This window comes from Panthera uncia, chromosome B1 (genome assembly GCF_023721935.1).
Source record: "Panthera uncia isolate 11264 chromosome B1, Puncia_PCG_1.0, whole genome shotgun sequence".
NCBI lineage: Eukaryota > Metazoa > Chordata > Mammalia > Carnivora > Felidae > Panthera > Panthera uncia.
Genome location: NC_064811.1, coordinates 198,799,597 through 198,819,409, shown reverse-complemented (window position 1 = coordinate 198,819,409; position 19,813 = coordinate 198,799,597). Strand labels below are relative to the sequence as shown.

Genomic DNA, 19,813 nt, shown 5'->3' with positions numbered 1-19,813 from the left:
GAGGCCGGGGCAGGGGCCACGCGCCCTCCCACGGTCCGTAGGCCAGGCCGGCACCCCTGCGTCACGGCCTCGCCGTCTGAGGGCCGGAGCTCGCCGGCATCCTCGGCTGTGGCCGTATCGTTCCAGCCTCTGCCTCTGCCTTCACTCGGCCTCCCTCTGTGCCCGTCCACGTCTGTGACGGAGTCTCCTTCTGGAAGGACCCGCTCACCTTGCGTTAGGGCCCGCCCTAACTCGCTCATTTCAGTTTGGCTGCCCCATCTCCAAATAAGGTCACGCTCTGAGGGGCTGGGACTCCAACATGCCTTTATCGGGGGTCGGGGGGACACAACTTGACCCATAAGAACCTTTAAGTTGGGTTTAACTGGATAAGGTGTCCTTATTTAGTTTATACTTTTGAGATTTCCTAATTAGACCTTTACTGTGTGAAAACTTGAAAAAAACAAAACTTTTTTTGCAGTCCCTGTGTTATCAGTGGGGAGACAGTAACACTGTGCTTCCATTTTGATTTTGGTGTTTGTCTCATTTAACCTTGCACCTCACCTAAGGCATTGCTGACATTGTTTTCTTTTTAACTGGATTTTTTTTTTTTAAGTTATTTATCTTGAGAGAGAGAGAGCAGAGGAGGGGCAGAGAGCAGGAGCGAGACAGAATCCCAAGCAGGGTCCTGGCCATCCGCAAGGAGCCTGACGTGGGGCTCGAACCCACGAATCGCAAGATCCTGACCTTGCTGCTTAACTGACCGAGCCACCCAGACGCCCCACGAGCATTCCTTGTGTAGTGAGAGAACTGTGCTGTAGAAGAGACTGGTCTGAGAACAGCAGGCACCCCGCTCTGGGGACCGCCTTCCCGGCGTGGCGGTAAAGGCACCGGGCCCTCCTGCTGCACCCACACCACTGGGCGTCCCCAGTGCTGCTTGTCCAGGAGAGAACTCCCGTCCTGGCCCTAACCTACTAGAGCAGTGGGCAAACGGCAGGAGATTCCCTTCAGGAAAGTTCCTGCAGGCCCACTGTGTGAAGTAGGAGTGTTGAGCAGAATGGTTTTTAGGGCAGAGAAGGACCCATCCCCCAGGCTGCAAGGCCAACACCCTCCCTCCCCGCCCCCAGTCTCGGGCGACTCACCCACCGGGCAGCTTCAGCTGGAAAAGTGAACCCTTCACTCGCAGCACAAAGTGTTTGGGGCTTGGGGTGGAAATCCGTGTGGCAGGATGAAGCCATCGAGATGTACTAGGAAGCCAATTTGATTTTTAACGCATCGATTCCCGTTACACGAAGTATGGTTTTGTGCCTCCTTGATCTGTACTCGGAAGATAGGACTCATTCATTTGGAAAGACGGTGTTTCACTGTCAGTGTGAAGAAGGGCCTGGGGTTGGGCAGGACCAGCATCCCTGCTCGGCCGCACGTGACACGAAAGTGACATCGGACTCTTTGAGAGAGAGTCCGTTCCCTCAGCTGCAAAACTGCCCTCTGGCAGTGCGTGTATCTACACCTGGGTATTTTGCGGAGTTACATGCACGCTTACGTGTAGGTATACCGCGAAGATTCATGTGAGATCGTGTTTGATTGTAAATAACTTGCTCTAACAGGATAAACACATGCCTTGAAAGTATTTAAAAATAACTGTTCAGCTGGTATGTCTTTTCCAAGAGAAGGTTTACCAGAATCAGCACTAATGAACTTCACGGCCCTTAGGGATTGCAGTCCTGACTCACTTGACAGGAACTGTTGGCCTCCTGGTGGCCTGCCAGCCCCCCCCACCCCCCTCCTTCCGCTGCCCACAGTGATGAAGGACGGCAGGAGGGAGACACTCAGCACAATCAGGCTTCCTCCTCTCACCGACTGGACCAGCACCGAGCACATCTTGATCTGCTCACAGTGCTGGCCCTGGGGCTTGAGGCTAAAAAGACAGGTCTCCATTGTCCTATTCAGATCAGGACCGCTCAGGTATTCTCCTAAACCCGGGACTGTCCGTAACAGAAAATGTGTGCAGTGACATCACAAGTACACGGTCGGTACACAACCAGTTAATGGCCAATCGTCAACAGTATTTCAGGGCACTTACATTCCTCTTTTTCGCGCGTAACATTCTCAGGCACGGGCTAATTAGATGCTTGGGAAAACTCAGGCCTGAGGAGAATATTCACCATGTGGAAGAAATGGCTTACACGACACTACAAACGGACCCAGAGCCATCAGAGCCGAAGGGGGTAGTCACGGTGGGGCCAGGGGAATTTCGGGGAGCTCTGTGTAGGAGATGGCTTCGTGTTCGTACGACACGGGCAGAATTTTTCAAGGCCGCGGGGACTGATGTTTCCACACCAACACACAGATATTCTGGTTAATTTTTCATGCCAAGAGACTCAAAGCACTATGTAGCAACGGGATCGATTCCTGACAGCTACTGGAATTTAATTGCTTCTTATTAGAAGGCAGGAGTGCATCAACTCTTATGGGCTATTAAGCTTTGGGGAAACTATCTGCTCTCTGGCATCAGCACGAGTAGAAAACCGGTGTCCAGCATCCAAACAGGGCTCAATGCTGGACTGCCCAGCCACCTGAATCTTCTGTAAGTACTGGGTGTTGTGTGATGAAAACGACATGCAGAAGCACAGAACTGGGAACACAGAAAGTATTTGCTGACATTCAGCCAGAGGGGCAGTGACAAAGTCACAGGTGACGAGTGGGGCTGTCCTCCCACTAGAGTTAAGACCCACTGAGCTAAATGCCTTGCATGTGTCACCTTGGTCAGACAGAAGAGGACAGAAGACCACAGAGAGGTCAGGGGTTCTGTGCAAATTTCTTAAGATGGAGAAATGGTGACATTGGTGTTTGAAATCCCATCTGTTGAATTCCAAAGCTGTGCTCTCTGCTCTCCCCATGCAGTTTCCAGATGGGGGTCAGAGTCCCCTAAGCCTGGTGCCCAGGCCGGGAGACCCTGCATTTATTAGGGGGCCGGACACCATCTCACCCAGGGCAATTCTGAGTTTCACTTACATTTTCATTTATACCTCATACAGCTCTGCACAGCTCGTTTATACACTTCTTCAAGAGTGCCATGCGTGGTTAGGCTCTTTCTGAGCAGTGGAAAATTTAAAATAGTAAAATAATAATATTCTTGAAATACTGTTGGAATGGACGTTATTTAATGTTTACGACAAGTCCTTCTTTTTCTGGGTATTGTTGGATCCCATGTTTGATTTCAGGGACTCTGGATGTCCCTGTAGTTTGAATGACTTCCTAATTAAATGCATGGATCGTTCCACGGCAATTTCCATTGGCCATATTGGGACCACAGTACATTTTTAAAAATAAAACATGTAAAGTCTGAAAATGGATGGGGTTCCCCACACACCTTATCTACCAGATGGCATATGGGTTGGATGAATATTTTAAGTTAATTCATTTACTTTTTCACTCATTCAATAAACATTTATTAAGAACCTAGTATATGGCAAGCATAGTAAGATCCCGCGGGAAGAAAAGTTAAATGCGACGTATTACCTGATCTCTGGAAGTTTGGAGAACGGTAGAGAAGACAGGCCAGTACTCCACCTTTGGTTGGGGAAAACTTAGGGGCCACTGGATTCTAATCCATAAAAGTGGGTGGGGGACGTGGATGAGGCTATAAAGCTGTGGGTCAGCCTAAAGCTTCCCCTGAAAGAATGGGGGTGAGGGCTGGAGGCATTGCTGGGAAATAAGTTTAAAACTCCACTCCAGGCATCTTTAAGCCAATGGAGCTGGGTGAGCTAGTGACACACAGTCTCCATGTGAAGGTGAACAGAACATCCGCGAAAAAAGATCCCAGTAGATTTTGGAATGTTTTTGGAGTAAAGAGAACAAAACAAAAATGGAGCATGATGGGAATGAGTTCAGCCCCTAAAAGATCTGCTTCTGGTATAGTTAACTGATAATTTAAAAATATACATCCCAGTAGTTTGCTTGGTTTCTGCTTCCTTTGATCCAAATCCCGAGGTAAAGTATTCCACTTGGCAGAATGAAAACGTTTTTTAAGGATGTTCTCAGGGTGTTAGCTCTGGCGCTGAAATCCAAAAGCCTCGCAGCGTATGAAACCGGCAAAGGCTGTCAAAAGCAAAATTTGAAAAAAGTCAAGTCTGAGGCTCTCTGGGCCTATGGAAATGTAATCATCATAATTTTTGCATAAAACTTAAAAATAGCGTTTGCCATCAGGGGTCCAGTCTTAATTAGAACTGACCTGGGCAGGAAGCAGCTGTATGTAGGAATAAAAAGCAGCTGAAGTCAGAGGAAGTGTCTCCCTTGTCCACTGGTTTTGTGGAGCTAACACTTCACGTTCTCGGTGAGGTCCAGAGGGTCCCCCCTTGGCCCTATGCCAGGTCCGAGCTGCAGGGAGCCGGAGATGGTTGAGGCCACACTTCCAGACAGAAGAACAAAGTTCAGCAGTTTCCTCTGAGCGTTCGCAACGTTTTTGTCTTTTATCCCGGAATCTGTAAGGAGGTAGGCAATAGGTTTTTAACCACTAAATATGCCAACAACGCAGCGTCCCCAATTTTGCAAACATATGTAAACACTACATTTTATCGCACGGTTTTGTAACGGAGGAGCGGGGGAGGGGAAGCAGGACACAAAAGAGTGTGGTCGGGGCAGAAACCCCGAGCCCGCCGGCGGGAACCTGCTCTCCGCTTCTCGCGGGGTGGCTGCGGGGATTCACTCACACCGGGGCGCAGCTCGGGCCCAGCATCGGCCGTGGGGCCGTCGTGGGGTCAGGTGGCGCCGCCCTCCACGCCTGCAGCCCGCATCTCGGCAGGAAGTCCCGGGGTCCTGGAAAGGGTTAAGCGGGCGGCGGGCGGGCGGGGCGCGCGGAGGAGGCCCCGGCGCCGAGCCGCAACCCTCTCCCCGGAGTCGGGACTCGCGGCGGCGCGGGCTCGCGCTCCCGCCCGGAGGCCGCGCGCCCGTGTGCACGCGCGCCCGGCCCAGGCTGTGGCCGCTCCCGCCCCCGCGGCTCCGAGCCTCGGCGCGCTCCCCGGAGCGGCTGAGCGTCCGCGGACGAGGGTGAGTGCCGGGCGCCGGTGTCCGCCCCGCGGGGGCCGGGCTTGGGCGCGCTTCCCCGGGGACCAGCGGCGGGGGCGGGGGGCGGGGGAGTGGAGGGCTCGCCGGCCCGGGCCCGGCCGCGCCGGAGGGCCCCGGGGCTCGCGGGCAGCAGCCGGAGGGGCCCGGGGCGCTCGCGGGCGCGCGGGAAGGAGCGGAGGACCCCCCTCCCCCGGCGCGCAGGAAGAGCCGGAAGACCCCCGGGCGCTCCCGGGCGCGCGGGAAGAGGCTTGGGACCCCGCGGGGTGCTCGCACAGGTGCGCGGGAGGCGGCCGCCCCGCCCCCGGGCGCTCTCACAGGTGCGCGGGAAGAGGCCCGCGCGCATGCGCGCCGGAGACCACCGACTGGGGCTCAGCGTCCTGGCTCGGGTGGGCCCCGGGGTGGAGGGCGAGGCGCGGAGCTTCGAGGTAGGGGTGGGCCCCGCGGAAGGAAGGCGGTGGCCAGACGCCCCCGGAGGCGCGGGACTGGGGCAGCAGGGGCGGGAAGGGGGTGGCCGCCGAGGCGGGGGAGGTGGGCGAGGGGGGAGGTGGCCGTGGTGGCCCTGCTGGCGGTGGGGGTGTGGGCAGTGGGCTGGGCGCACCTCCGTCTCGCCCCCGGGCGCCCGCGTGGAGGCGGGTGTCGGATCCGCGGGGACTCCCCCGGGAAGCGGGTGGCCGCCTCCCTCAGGGCGTGCGGTGGGAGTGGGCTGGGAATCGTCGGCCGCGCTGGGTCTCGGGGGGCTTCGAGCCCCGCGCTGTCCCCGCGGTGACCGCCGCCGAGGAGACGGCCCCCGGAGGCCCGGGAGCGCCGCGGCCCAACGCGTGTCCGCACGCAGCTCGGCCCAGCCCGAGGCCCCCCGGAGGCCCGCCGCCCCCGCGGAGCGCTCGTGGAGGTGGGGGAGTGCGCTGTGGCCACGTTTGCTGCCGGCGCGGCCGGGGATCCCCGCTTTCTCAGGGCCTGTGCGCGGCGCCCTACTCGCGGGTCCCCGGAAGCAGGCGAGAGGTCCCTCCCGGACTGGGGACCCGGGAGAGCGGAGGGACGCGCCCCGCGGTCTCTCCTCCCTCGGCCGCTCTGAGCCCTGTGGCCGCAGGTCGGGACCTCGAGACCCCGCCCCCGCGGCCCCCGCCCCCGGGGTCGCACTCCCGCCCCGAGGGTGTCGCCCTCAGCCGCCGCTGCCCGCGGTTGCGCTCCCTTCTCGCGGAGCCTGTGCTCCCGACCGGGCCGGGCAGCCCCGTGCCAGCGCCGGTGGCCTGTGCGAACGTGCCCGACATCACGATGGGGTGGGGGCATGACAAGGAGCGGCGTCGAAATACCCGGTGCGCGGAACCAGCTCTGCCTGCGCCACCGACTGGAAGACGTCCGGTGGGGAGTTTGAATGCCAGCCGCGCGGTCTGTCCGCACCCACACGTGCTGGGGACCCCCCTGCGCGGGACCCGGCAGGTCTGGGGGAGGGGCTGGCTCGGGAGCCAAGGCTCCCAGAGCCTTTAAACAAGGAGGGTCTTGAGTAATTCCAGCACCTCTTAGTTTCCTACGAAACCGTATTCTCTATCTCCACTCCCCACATTTATGTTAAGGGAAAAGAAAAAAAAACAATAGGATAACCTGCATTTGTACGCACAACACTGAAGGCGTGAGCATCAGCTCTTAATTCCCTGCCCTTCCCCCTTAAGTGCCGAGGGAGTGGGGAGTTCGCTCTGTTCCCGGCCTGTTCTCTGGGCACCTCTCACCATCTCATTAAATAGCAGTTACTCAGACTCTAATTAGGAACTCCTAATGGGTGCCAGCGCTGCCCTTGAGCCTTTTATCCTGAGCTAATGGCGTCCTATTATTAGAATACTCCTCTCCACACCCCAAAAACCACAGAAGCCAGCCTTCCCCTGCCACCAGATTTGCTCCCGGGATGGCCCTTGCCTGCAAATTTATGGTAATTGGCGTTCGGAGCCTCTCTTCTGGGGATAACTAAGCAAAAATTTTAATGAGGTAAGAAGTCTCTTGAGCTTTTAGTGTCGACTGCACAGATATTGCTGGTAATATAATTAGAACAGAATGAGCAAAATTGTAAGATGTTGCTTGTGTTTAAGGCAATCTCGGTTTGGGAAGGGAGAAAAAAATAGTGCGGATGTCTGCCCGAGACTACATGCGTGCAGGGAGATTTTGTATACGATCCTCTGGCCTTTTTGCTATCTGGGCGTCCCTTCAGGGAAGACCCAGCCTTGACTCTAGAAGAATCTGGAAGAGTGGTGAGGCCCTGGCCTCATCAATGAATGTCTTTGCACACAGTCCCCACTGCTTCCGTTTTCACCTTCTTAAGTCCCGGTACAAACGGCGGTGGGAGGGAAAAGGTCTCTTTTTAGCTTAAAATACACCTTTGGAGTCTTTGTTCCTGTTCCGGAAAAACAGAGGTTCTCCAAGCTCTGAACGCCTCCATCTGGAATCATATTTCTGTTGTTTTCTGAATGCCAACAGCATAAATTGCTCAGTAATAATAGCTTTGCAGAGAATCTGGAATCACTTAGGCAGCTGTAATGCCCCCGAGCCTCCCTACATCTGAGCTTTGTGACCCGAGAGGACTGTGGCTTCATTGGGCTTCAGAGGCGCCTGTGACGCTGTCCGCTTGCAGGGCAGAAAGCCCCCGTGTCATTTCACACATCTTCCCCTGGTGACTCAGGATAAGATCTGCTCTTCTCTGGAGTTCAAGGGATTATTGTCTCCACCGTGGCCCTGATTGGAGTTTTTCTCTTGCAGTTATTGTAATTATGTTGAAATTACAGTGTTGGTACCCAGCACATATTTGCAAAATAGTTCGCAAAGAGCAGCAATAACTTTTGTAATAAAATTAAAACTTCTAGGAGTTTATCTTTTGCCAAGAACCTGGCTCCTGCTGGAAACGATATTAAAATAAACAGTGCCTTGGAAATTGAAGCCATTCTCTGTCTTATGCAATGTTTGACCAATTAAAAATTAATTTCCTCCTTTCACAAATATTTACTGAGTACCTTCCGTGGGTCAGGCACAATTCTAGGGGTGGTGATGAGTGAAGTAGACCCAGTCCCCCAACCCCTTGCAGCCTGGACTCTAAGGAGATGAAAGTCAGTAAACGTGACTGTGTGAATTCTTGTGTAGTAACAGATCAAGACAAGTATTCTGATGGAAAGGAATAAACCATGAAAGCACATAACAAGGAAACGTTGAGTTGAGATCTGAAGGGTGAGAAGTGGCAAAGGAGGATGGTATGGTGAGGTCCCAGGGGGAATCGTGTGCAAAGGCCCTGTGGTGAGGACTAGGGCACACTGGAAAACTGAAGGAAGGCCAGAGCAGAGAGTCGTAATTTGTAACTTCATATAATGTTGTTATTAAATTGTGATATTTCATTTATGTAAATTGATGGGGCTTCATACTTTAGGGCTTGATGGAGTAGGATATGGGTTAATTTTGCAGAGCTGAGATCTACCGAATCATAAAGGGAAATCACCAAATAAGCTGATGTAGACGAAACGTTTCATAAGCTGATAAGCACAGTGCCAGCGTTAATGCTGTTATTGCTATTGTATTACGAAGTCTTAGGCTGTGAGGTCCCTCGAGTGTGTGAATGAGGAACCTGCTACCTTTGAGTCACCGTCTTCTCTCGTTTTTACTGTGGCTGAGCCCCCCGTCTGGGCTCTGCACATTACTCTTGTCTCCTCTGGTCAGTTTGTCACACGGTGGTCAGAGCAGTCATTTACAAACACAGATCTTACCGTGTTGGGGCGTCAGTGGCTTCCCACTGTCAAAGCTGCACCCCACAATTCTTCACATGGGCTGTGAGACCCCAGTTGCTCTGGTTGTCCCACAAACGCCCGCATGCGCTGCTGTATGTGAAACCCTAACCCCCACTGCGATAGTGTTTGGAGGTGGGGCCTCGGGGTGAGCAGGTCGGGAGGATGGAACCCGCATGAATGGGGTTCGTGCCCTTGCGAGAAGACAGCAGTCTGTCTCAACCGTGTGAGGACAGCGGGAAGTCGGCCACCCAGATGACCCTCACCCAGCCATGCTGCCTCCCTGATCTGGGACTTCCCAGCCTCCCGAACTGTGAGAGATAAGTGTCTGTTGTCTCTGATGTTTTTGTATAGCAACGTCAGCAGACTCAGGGTGGCTTTACGCAGGAACAATCTGCTTACAGATCTGCGGCGTGAGGACGGCTCGTCTCTGTACCACTCGGCGGGCGGTGCGGTACGTGGTGGCTTAGAGCCCGCACAGCCTTGAGCTCTGTTGTCTGGGCTCCGGGTGGGGCTGGTTCAGGCAGGCGGGGCCCCTGGAGCGTCCCTGTCTCTCTGCGGCCCCTCCCGGTGCTCTCCCAGCTTGGCCGCTTCAGTGTGCTGGACCTCGTCCACGTCGAGGCACGGTTCCTGAGGACCGCGTCCTGAGGAGGGAGAGCCAGGGGGAGTCCGCGCCTCCTTTCCCAGACTAGGCTCGGAAGTCCCACCGTGTCACTTCACGGCAGCTCCCGGCCTGCCCAGGTTCAAAGGCAGGGAACGTGGACCTCACCTCCCGTGGCGAGTGTCCTCTCGCGTGGTGAGAAGATCGTGCTGGAAGGGAAACGTCCGTGGGGCCATCTTTGGAAAATACCCTGTGCCGCAGCCCACTCTCTGGCCACTAACTTCCTATTCCTCCCGCGTGCAGTGTCACGACCCCCCCCCCCCCCCGTCGGGTCCCCCAACCTCATCCTGTCGTGGCATCCGGCTCAGGCTCCAGCATCCTGTCACCGAAATCAGGCCCAGGTGCGCGTGAGCCGTCCTGGCTGCTGGTCGGGAGTGCAGCTTTGTGAACACGCTCTTCACGTGAGGACCCATGCCCGAAGCCACCTGCCCCACACCGGACATGCAGTGGCAGACGCGTGTGGGACAGATGCCGCGGGCCCTGGGGCTAGAACCAACAGGATGTTCGTACTTGGACAGAGACAGACTCGTTTCTGCTAAGGTACGGGCTCCTGTGGCCGTGGGGCCGGTGGGGCTGGCGGCCGCCGGGCAGGGGACCGGGGAGGGCGGGGGCCGCCGCTGGAGCCTGAGGGCCGTCCGGGGACAGGCTTCTCTCTTCCCGGGGGACCTCCCTTCCCCTGCTCCGAGCCTTCGACTGTTGGATGCGGCCCCCCTGCGTCAGGGAGGGGGTTCTGCCTTAGCCAAGTCCACCAGCTCAAGCGATCATTCCCTCTAAACGGTGCCTGCCCAGCCACGCAGACGGGTGCTTGAGGGAGCGTCTGGGTACCGGGGCCCAGCCACGCAGACACGTGGACGTCCCCGTCACACCCGCCTCTTCCCGAGCGGATGTGGGAGGCCCCCAGAGCCTGGCCCATGCGTCCTGCGCTGCAGTCCGGCCCAAGCTGGCAGTTCCTGGAAAGGGCTCGATTCGAATTCCTGAGGATGATTTTTCCATTGCTCTTGGCCTTGCCTTCTGGATTCGTGGCGCTCCCTTGGAAGTCACCCTTTCTTGTCCAGAAGAAATGCCTGGTGTGTGCAGCTGACGCTTTTCTCAGCCTGCTTCCTGTTTCCGTCTTGTGCTGTCTCTGTCCCACGGAGTCCACGCTGGTGGTGCCTCTTCCTGTTTGTGCTGCAGACGTGGGGGGCCGCCTGTGGCTCCGTTGGGACTCGTGCCGTTTGACAGAAGCAGCGGTCACGAATGTCGCTGGCGTGAGCCCTCGGTCTACCTTGGACCTCCGCTGGGCCAGGGCTGCTCGGAAAAAAAGTCCCTGAAATTCCCAAAAGCTGCAGTTTAGTGTCCACGAGGCAGGAGCGCCTCAGGGGACTCCTGTCTGAGAGACGCCGAGGCGCCCCGTCTGACATTTACGAGGCCTCCGCAAAGGATCTGGGTTTGACCCTTACTTGAAGCTCCTTAATTTGACGCTCTTGGAGAGGCTGGGAAACGGGCCCGTTTTATTTTTGACCCCAGCCCCCAGCAAGGCCCGGTTCCTTGATATTTGCTTGGTCCCAGTGTCGCTTGAGAACCGACTGCTTCCTTCCCGGACCTTGTCTCCTCTCGTTCCATCGCGCCACCAAGAAAAACCTCAGCAGCATCACTGAGACCTGCGTGGAGACCGCCCCGAGGCCGTCGGTTCGGCGAGGCTGGCCGTGCCCTCAGCCCCTCTGCCGCCCCGTCACAGGGGGCTCGGGGCAGGGGCCTGGCCCCCGGGGACCCGCTGGCTGCCAGGCGTCTGCTCAGCTGCTGGACGTCCTTCCGACCCAGCGCCCTGCCTGGCCGAGAGCCCCGGGGTGGGGGTGGGGGGGTGCATAACCAGTCATTCCAGAAGGCCCGCTCGAAACAGCAGGGTTTATTTTGGTCACACTCTGCAGGGATCTGCAGGGACGGTCCTCTGTGCCTCACTCAGCTGAGGGAAATGCAAACAGATCCTCCTCAGGTTCACACGCCTTTCCAAAACCCAGGCTGGGGCGCCTGCCGGCGAGCACTGCCGCTGTCTCTGGTGACCCCTCCGGCTGGGCGCTCCAGTGACACCCCCCCGCCTCCCGCCATGTGGGCACGGGAATCCAGGCGTGGGTGTCACGAGGACGAGAACCAGCAGCTGCTGTTTGCAATGTGGCCGCTCAGGTCCAGAGGATGCTAAGGGGTCAGCATCCCCTGGGGAGGGCAGCGTGGGACGGGCTGGACCCGGGGGGCCAGGGCGTGCCAGCCGTGTGTCCCTCGGGTCCCGTTCCTCCTGGTGGCCTGCTGGCGGCTCCCTCGGTGCCCCCGTGCCCATCTTACAGTTTGTGTGCGGGGACCGCGTCTTCAGGCCTCCTGTCCTCCTCTCAAGTCCTGCTCGTCCTGTTCGCCCCCAGGTACACCTGGCTTCCTCTGGGAAGCGTCCCTGGACGTGCCGGGGAGGTCTGTCCCCCGTGCTCCCCCCATCTGTGATCATTCACTCAGTCACTGGGGACGGGTGGCAGGGGGTGTCTGTCTCGCCTCCCGGACCAGAAGCCCCGGGAAACCCGTCCTGCACCCGGCCCGTGTGGGGTGGCACCCGGTGGGCTTGGGGGGCTGATGAATGAGGGCTGGGCGTCCCCCCTGCAGCGGGAGCCTGTGAGCCAGGATCCTTCGTGGCCTGTTCCCTGTCATCTGTGCCCGGCATTTCGTGGGCTTCCGTCAGTGTGCGTTTGCGAACGAATGCATGACTTAGTGAGAAGGAAGCCCACCCAGCAGAGCCCTGGACAGTGCACGGGCTGTGTCTCTGCCAGAAGGATCGTGTTCTCGGCGGGCGGAGAGCTCCTGGTGCAGGGGAGAGCCGGTCTCCCCCGCCCTCTGCCCTGGAAGGATGGATGCCGGCTGTGGAATTCTGTCCCAGGACAAGACAGCAGCTGTGAAACGTGACCGGGGCAAGAAAAGTCTGTGCCTTAGTTCATGCCACAGCTTCTCATTCATCAGTCCTGGCACTTTGCATGGGGCGCTCACCTGCACGGTCACTGCCCCGGGAGCTGGCGGGAACCCCGCTTTGGCCGAACGTGGAGATTGGGTTCGGTAATTTTAGCCACGTGCATTGTCATTTTGATCACGAAGCCGAGATGTAAAGAATAGTTCTCTTCGTTTCCTGAAGGCAGGCAGACAGCATGATTCGCTTTTGATGTAAGCACTTTTGTTATTTATTAAGGAGACCTTATGTAAAGGTTGGATTTTTTTTTTTTTAACTTTTTAAGTGTTTTTTCATTGTTGAGAGAGAGAGACAGAGCATGAGTGCGGGAGGGGCAGAGAGAGAGAAGGAGACACAGGATGGGAAGCAGGCTCCAGGCTCTGAGCTGTCAGCACAGAGCCCGAAACGGGGCTCGAACTCACAGACTGCGAGATCATGACCTGAGCCGAAGTCGGACGCTTCGACTGAGCCCCCCCAGGCACCCCATTGGGTTTTTTAAGGAGAAATACTGGGATGGGAGAAAGAAGCCCAGTTTATGAACCAAAGGTTGTGAACCACGAGGGGGAACGTTGAGTGAACTCCAGGCACCTGGGGTATGTCTCCAGGAGCAGCCCCAAGGCCATGGGGAGACCGTGGTCCCAAATCTCATGCCACTCGGGCGTGGCTCTAGTTGGTGGTTTGTGGGTGCCTTGGGTCTGCTGACACGGGGTGTGAACTGAGAGGCACTTGCCCCCCCCCCCCCCCCCGGGGGGGGCCCCCCCCCCCCCCCCCCCGATCGGTCCCCCTGCTACGGCAGGTGGCATTCGGCGGCAGACAGGACGAGGCCCAGAGGCATGGTAGCGTCTTTTCACGCTGTCCTGCTGCCACCTGTTCCTGGAGGCACCAGCCTCGGCCCCGAAGCCTCTAGGAGCTGTCAGTGTGATGCGCTGCTGGCCGCGTGGCCTGTCTTCCGTGGTGTCGTGGGCTTTGTAGGAATCTGTACAAATGGCTGGATCCTAGACTTCCGCCCTCCTGGAATTGAGAGAACACCACACAGGAAGCAGGGCACACTGGGGTCGTGAGTCCGGGTCAGCATCAGTGCTGATTCGCTGTGTGGCCTGGAGCAGTCACTTGACCCGTCTGGTCTCAGTTTCCCCTGTTGAAGTGAAAGGCAGGGCGCCTGGAGAACTGGGGCCATCGGGGTCCCCAGAGGCCTGGGTTTGGGGACGGGATCTGGAGCTGGACATTTTGACATCCAGCAGGCTGTGTGAGAGTGTTTTCCCTGCAAACCTGCAGCCCACAGCAGGCCGCGGATTTAGCAGAATTTGACTTTTGAAGGTGACGTTTTCTTTTCAGGGCCCTAAGCCTGAAAGCCTGGCCATCTCACTGAATTCTTCACCGAGGGCCCTTCCTCTTGGGGCCCTTCTGGAGTCAGCGTTGTTTTATTTTGTGCATGGACACACACACAAGTGTGCACACACACGGGCGTGCATATGTGCACATCTGTGCATAGAGGGGTGTGCATGTAGAATAATGTCTCTGATTCCCAAAGTAGTACCTCTTGAGGATAGACAATTTGAGGGCAGCAAAAGTTATGAAAAGAGAAGTCACATCATCTTGCCATGAACAAGCTTTTTAGACTTTTTGGTATTTTTCTCAATGTTTTTCTGTGGTTTCCCCTGTGTGCACACGTGCATGCGTGCACACACACACACACCCACATGCACATGTGCACATGCACACACGTACACATGTGCACACACCCACCCCACACACATGTGCACACACACGCACACATGCACACACGTACACATGTGCACACGCACGCACACACATGTACACATGTGCACACACCCACACACGTGCATGCGCGCGTGCACACATGTACACATGTGCACACCCACCCACATACACATGTGCACACGTGTGCACACAGCACACATGTGCACACACCCACCCACATACACATGCACACACCCACATACACAGTGCACACGCGTGTACACACATGCACACACGTACACATGTGCACACACACGTGCATACGCGCACACACATGTACACATGTGCACACACGCACACACATGTGCACACCTACCCACATACACATGTGCACATGTGCACACACATGTACACATGTGCACACATGCGTGCACACGCACACATGTGCACACACACCCACATACTGCTCTGTAAGTGGCATGTGCCGCCTTGTGATCTTGGTCTCTAGAGTCACTGTGGTCGAGGCGTTTTCACAAATGCTTGGAAACTTCTAGAACGTAGCTTTTAACCAGGGCCTATGAACACGACGGAACTTGTTGGTAAAATTCCTGGTCTGTTATCCCAGGGCTTTGCAGATAGGGATGCTGTGGGAAGTCCTTGTCCTCAGAGCTCTGGTTTTCCAGAGTGGGGCTTCCGTCCGCGTCGTGAGTGCTTCGGACATGCCAGGCGCAGGTCTCCCGAGGTAATCGGGTCTCTGAGCGGCAGGTCCTCGCACAGGGAGCCTGTGTGAGCCCCGCGGCCCCCAGGCCCGCCCCGCCCCCCACCTGCTTTCAGCGGGTCTTGCACTCTGGATTAAGGCGGTTTGACAAAGCACTGCATTACCTCCGAAGGGGTCCACACTCTGTCCTGGCGTCCACAGAAACGTCTCTAAAAGCCGAAAGCCCTTTTCTGGAGCTCCTGTCGCTGGGGGGCTGGGCTGTGAGGGGCCGGGCGGCTCGCAGAGACCCCCGAACGGAAGGGTGGCTGCAAACACAGGCTACGTGTCGGGACAAGAGGCTGAGCGTCCGTGGAAGGAACGCCCCGCGTGTGGCCTTGGCTCCTTGTGAGAGGTCGCCTGCCGAGGAAGCACTGACCCTCCCCACGAGGAGACACCAGCTGTGCTGCGATTCTGTGCGGGGAGGCTCATCGCCACTGGTTCCGTCGCCTCTGTCCAGGCCTGACACACAGCAACTGTCCACGTCCTCCTGGAATTTCAAACGCTGGACACACTGTGGGGGACGCTGTGCGGTGCCTCACGGTCACGCACCGAAGTCGCAGCCTCCCCAGAGCCACTCCAATGTCTTACTGTATTTTGCATCTGCAAAGTGGGACTGTTTGTTTTTTTCTACAGTCATCACCTTCGTGAGACTGGTTTCCTCTCTCGCCCTGAGCTCACTTCGCGTTAGCTTCATGCTCCCAGGGACAAAATGAAGACAAGTCGAGACGTTGGCGACTTTCATCTAGAAACCACATTCAGTCCGATGTTCAAAGCGTTTGCAAAGACAGCAGATAATAGCACAAAGGCTCCTCAGATTCAATCTCGGGCCAGAACTATGAACCTTTAGCGTCCACATCTGCACTCACCTGGCTGTGTCTGGACCGCCCACTGGTCTGCCTGGTTGCTCACGCACGTGAACTCACACTCGTCAGACCTTTTGTCTTGATTTCTCCTTCAAAGGTAGCGGCCAAAATAGCAGTGAGAGCAATTAGCACTTCACGTCCGCCTGGACACTGGGCAGAAAGCCTGTTCTGCGTGGCCGTCCGTGACCTGAAGCACACCGCAGGCGTTTTCCCTGGACCCACGGCAGTCCACACTCACTGTTTGGGAACAGCCATGCCCGAGGAGGAAGTACAAGTTAAATAACATCCTCTTTTTGAGGATGTTTTTGGATGTGTTGGTGATGCAGGTGCAGTGGGAAGGAAAGACTGCATTATGTCTTAACCAAGAAGTTGGAGAGAAGGGTTTCTACCTTATTTTCAATGTGTATCAACAACGGTAGATCAACAGTGACATTGATAGCTAGGGCACTGGCCTAGGACTCTGCATAGTTGGGTTTAAAAAAATTTTTTTAATGTTTATTTTTGAGGGAGAGAACTTGAGCAGGGGAGGGGCAGAGAGAGAAAGGGAGAGAGAGAATCCCAAGCAAGCTCCACTCTGTCAGCACAGAGCCCGACACGGGGCTTGAACCCACCAACTTAACCGTGAGATCATGGCCTGAGCCGAAGTCAGACACTCAACCAACTGAGCCGCCCAGGTGCCCCCCCCCCCCCCCCACCTCCCAGGACTCTGCACAGGTTTTAATTACACTCTGTAGGTATCCGGTCTGATCTTGGACAAGGCTCCCTTTTATAAATCCAAGAGCTTAAAACTTTGAAAATGACAAAATGTGAGTTTTTATTTAATGTCACCATATCTCAATTCCGGTACAATTTTAAGCATCCTGAATAAGTTAATCAAGCACTCCAGCACTAGCAATGAAGGAAGTTACTATCTGTTGATTAAATCTACTTACTTATGATTAAGGTCGTATGGCTTCCATTAATTTTCAGTGAAACCAGATTCATTAATTGATAAGGACTGATAGCCATTTAAACAAACAGAGGAACATCTGACATCTTAAGTTGTGAGATATCTCAAACACCATAAACGATGTGTAAAAGGAAATAGACAAGTTATCCTTTGCCTTGGATGCTTTAAATTTCCAGAAAAACCAAATGATACCAAGCTGGGAAAACGTCCCCTTCCTTCCTTCTTGGGAAGTAACCTCTATGCCAGATTCCTGCCTCTTCTTTTCACATCCCGTAAACAACCTACAGGATTTTACTTCATGTGCAGGATGTGGACGGTATTGCACGGTATCTTTGTACCAACTGCAAACCCTCAAAAGTTCGAAGTTGTGTTTTTGAGATGTATTCATAGCAATGTAAATTAGCTCATTTTCATGTATATAATGATTTTGGCAGACACGAGAGTAGTCTAAAAGCAGTCTAGTGAATTCCATTTGTGCAGCAGGACACAAAGCATTCTAAAACACAGGACTGAGCACGGTCGCTGCCAGGTCACCTTCCCTGCACTTCCTCACAAACCATCAGTGGCTCCCCACTGTGACCAAGAGGGAGGGGCTCCATGGACGTGGCTGGTACAGCCAGCCGCTTTCTGTTTCTAGAACCGGTCAGGCTTGTTTTCACCCCAGGACCTCCCCGTGGCTGCTCTCTCCCGCCTTCCCTGCTAACTGCTACCCCTCTCAGCGGTCAGCCTACCTTCCATACTCTCGGAGGACTCTTTCCCCATCCCAGAGTAGGAGTAGGAATCCCGTCCACCATCATCAACTCTCAGAAGTGCGTGTTTCCTTCATGGCACCCGCCACGGTTTGTATTTCCATTAGAGTTCATGTGACGGCTTTAGGTTCACCTTCCTCACGAGCCCGTGAGGGCCATGGAGCCTGGGGCCACGCCTGTTGTGTTCCTCGGTGCTTCCTGGTACGTCGTACACTTCCTGCTACATTGTGGGTGTGCAACGTGATCAACGAGGAATGAGCCAACAAATGCACATTGTTCGTTATTTATCAGTGCTGAGGGATCCATGGGAAGCTAACAGCACAACTGAGAAAAACCGGGATTGAGTTGGCACGGGGAGTCTCTTATTTGCCGGCTTTCCGTCATTGTGGGACCCTCCACTTTATTTCAGTGCATGCACGGAACAGATTTACTCGGAAAGGGCCAGGTTCACCCAAGTACTGCTCAGAACTGCATTTTATAGCTACAATTTGCAGACTGTCCATGATTCTCTAACCTTAGTGCTCACACTTGTATGTTGGGCCAAATCCATGATTCTTGAATCTTGACCCACGAAGAAAGATAGATGCTTCTATTTCAACAGATTTTGAGTTTGCATTCTTTTTTTTGTATTAAGTTTTTTGATGTTTATTTATTTTTGAGAGAGAGACAGCGTGAGCAGGGGAGGGGCAGAGAGAGAGGGAGACACAGAATCCGAAGCAGGCTCCGGGCTCCGAGCTGCCAGCACGGCCAAGGACGCGGGCCCAGAGAGCCCGCGATGCCTTGGCCTTGAGCGCAGCACTGTTGAGCTGCCCTCAGAGCCGGGAGCACAGCGCCTGGAGCAGGACGCCTCGGGCTGACCGGCAGGGGTGCTCACCCCTATGGCCCCCGTGGCTCCCGTGGCCCGCTCCGCTGGTGAACACATGGGATGAGCCCGGGCAGGTTTTCCTGAGGCCACGCAGTCAACGCTCCAGAGATGGGAAAAGAGAAGGCTGCCGTGGTTTGGGTCTGTCGCTAATTTTTTTGGTTTTCTGAGACTAGGAACTCGAACTGTCTGGGCTTCAGGCATTTTCTCCTTTACTGAATCAAGACGGTGGTGACACTTGTCCTCACGCATGGATCGCGAGGGGGCTCGTCTGGGTACACGGGTGGGGTTGTTCGCGCTCCTTCGTCCCGCTCGAGGCTTTCTGTGCTGCTGTCGGGGCGGGAACCTCGCTGTGCATGCTTTCCCGGCAGGAGCTGTGCTGTGCCCGGTTCTCTCTAAACGTCCCGCTTAACCCCCTGGGTGATGCGGTTCTTGTTTTCAGCCAGTCTGACTGCGGTTTCCAGGGACGGGAATCCCACCCAAGTCAGCATAGGTTACAGATGGAACTTATTAGCTCACGTACGTCAGAAGCCCCGGGGTGCAGCTGGCTGTGGGCACGGCTCGATCCAGGGGCCTCTCTTTCCATCTCCTAGGTTTTTCTCTGTGTGTTGGCTTCCTTTTCTTCTACTGAAAACAAGCTTTCCTTTGATTTCAGCTCCCTGACCCGCGGAGGCAAGGCCCTTTCTCCTCCTGCATCAACTGGAAGGCTGATGTGTCACTGCTGCAAAAGACCTGGCTTGAGGCCGTGCTCCGCTGAACCCGGCACCGAGGAGCGGGCCGGGCCCGGAGCAGCCCTGTAATTAAAACCCACCCGCATCTTCTAGGATTACAGAGCAGTATCGTTTATCTAGGAAATGGAGAACCCGGCATAGTTGTGGAGGAGATTAGAAAGCCCATCTTTATTTCAACCCCCAATCCCTTTCAAGAACTCTTTTTGTGAGCAGGATCCTCGTTCCTTGATAAAACTGTAATGTGTGTCACCCTTGGTACAGCTTCCGAACCTTCATGTGTTTTCAGAGTTTGTTTTTCGTTGTTTACCTAGTTAGCGCCATCCATCCACGCATCCATCCATCCATCCATCCATCCATCCACCCATCCATCCAGCGTTCACTGGTTGTGCTTGGAGAACCCATCCCTGTGCTAAAGACAGAATGACTAATGAAATCTTCTGTCCTGAATTTCACGTTCTTCTAGAAAAGGGTGGTACACGGGCAGATGAGGGGCGATACTAGGTGGAGCTAAATTAAGACATTCTGGGAACACAGACCACACCACCTCACAGGAAAGGGAGGCAAGCGGTTTCTACCGGATGGGGTGCACGGGGCTGGAGCTCAAGAAGGAGGGGGATCGTAGTTGAAATGCTGACCAAGCTGGCTTGGGGCAGGAGGAGCCCGTCAGCCCAGGATCTAAGATACAGACCTGCACGAGGGCGCAGGTGTCCTGGGAACAGCTCAGAGCCTCCTTCACCAGCCTTGGCCTCGGGACTTTAGGAAGAGCTGTTACATACACCTGTTATTCAG

General features: G+C 55.6%; 1 long non-coding RNA gene across 1 annotated transcript; it reads left to right on the top strand.

Annotated features, from left to right (window-relative positions):
* Positions 1–9,718: 9,718 nt before the first annotated feature.
* Positions 9,719–19,278, top strand: LOC125923498 (uncharacterized). The gene is made up of 2 exons (XR_007458062.1): positions 9,719–9,996; positions 18,949–19,278. It is a non-coding gene; the product is annotated as an uncharacterized LOC125923498 (long non-coding RNA).
* The last annotated feature ends 535 nt before the right edge of the window (positions 19,279–19,813 follow it).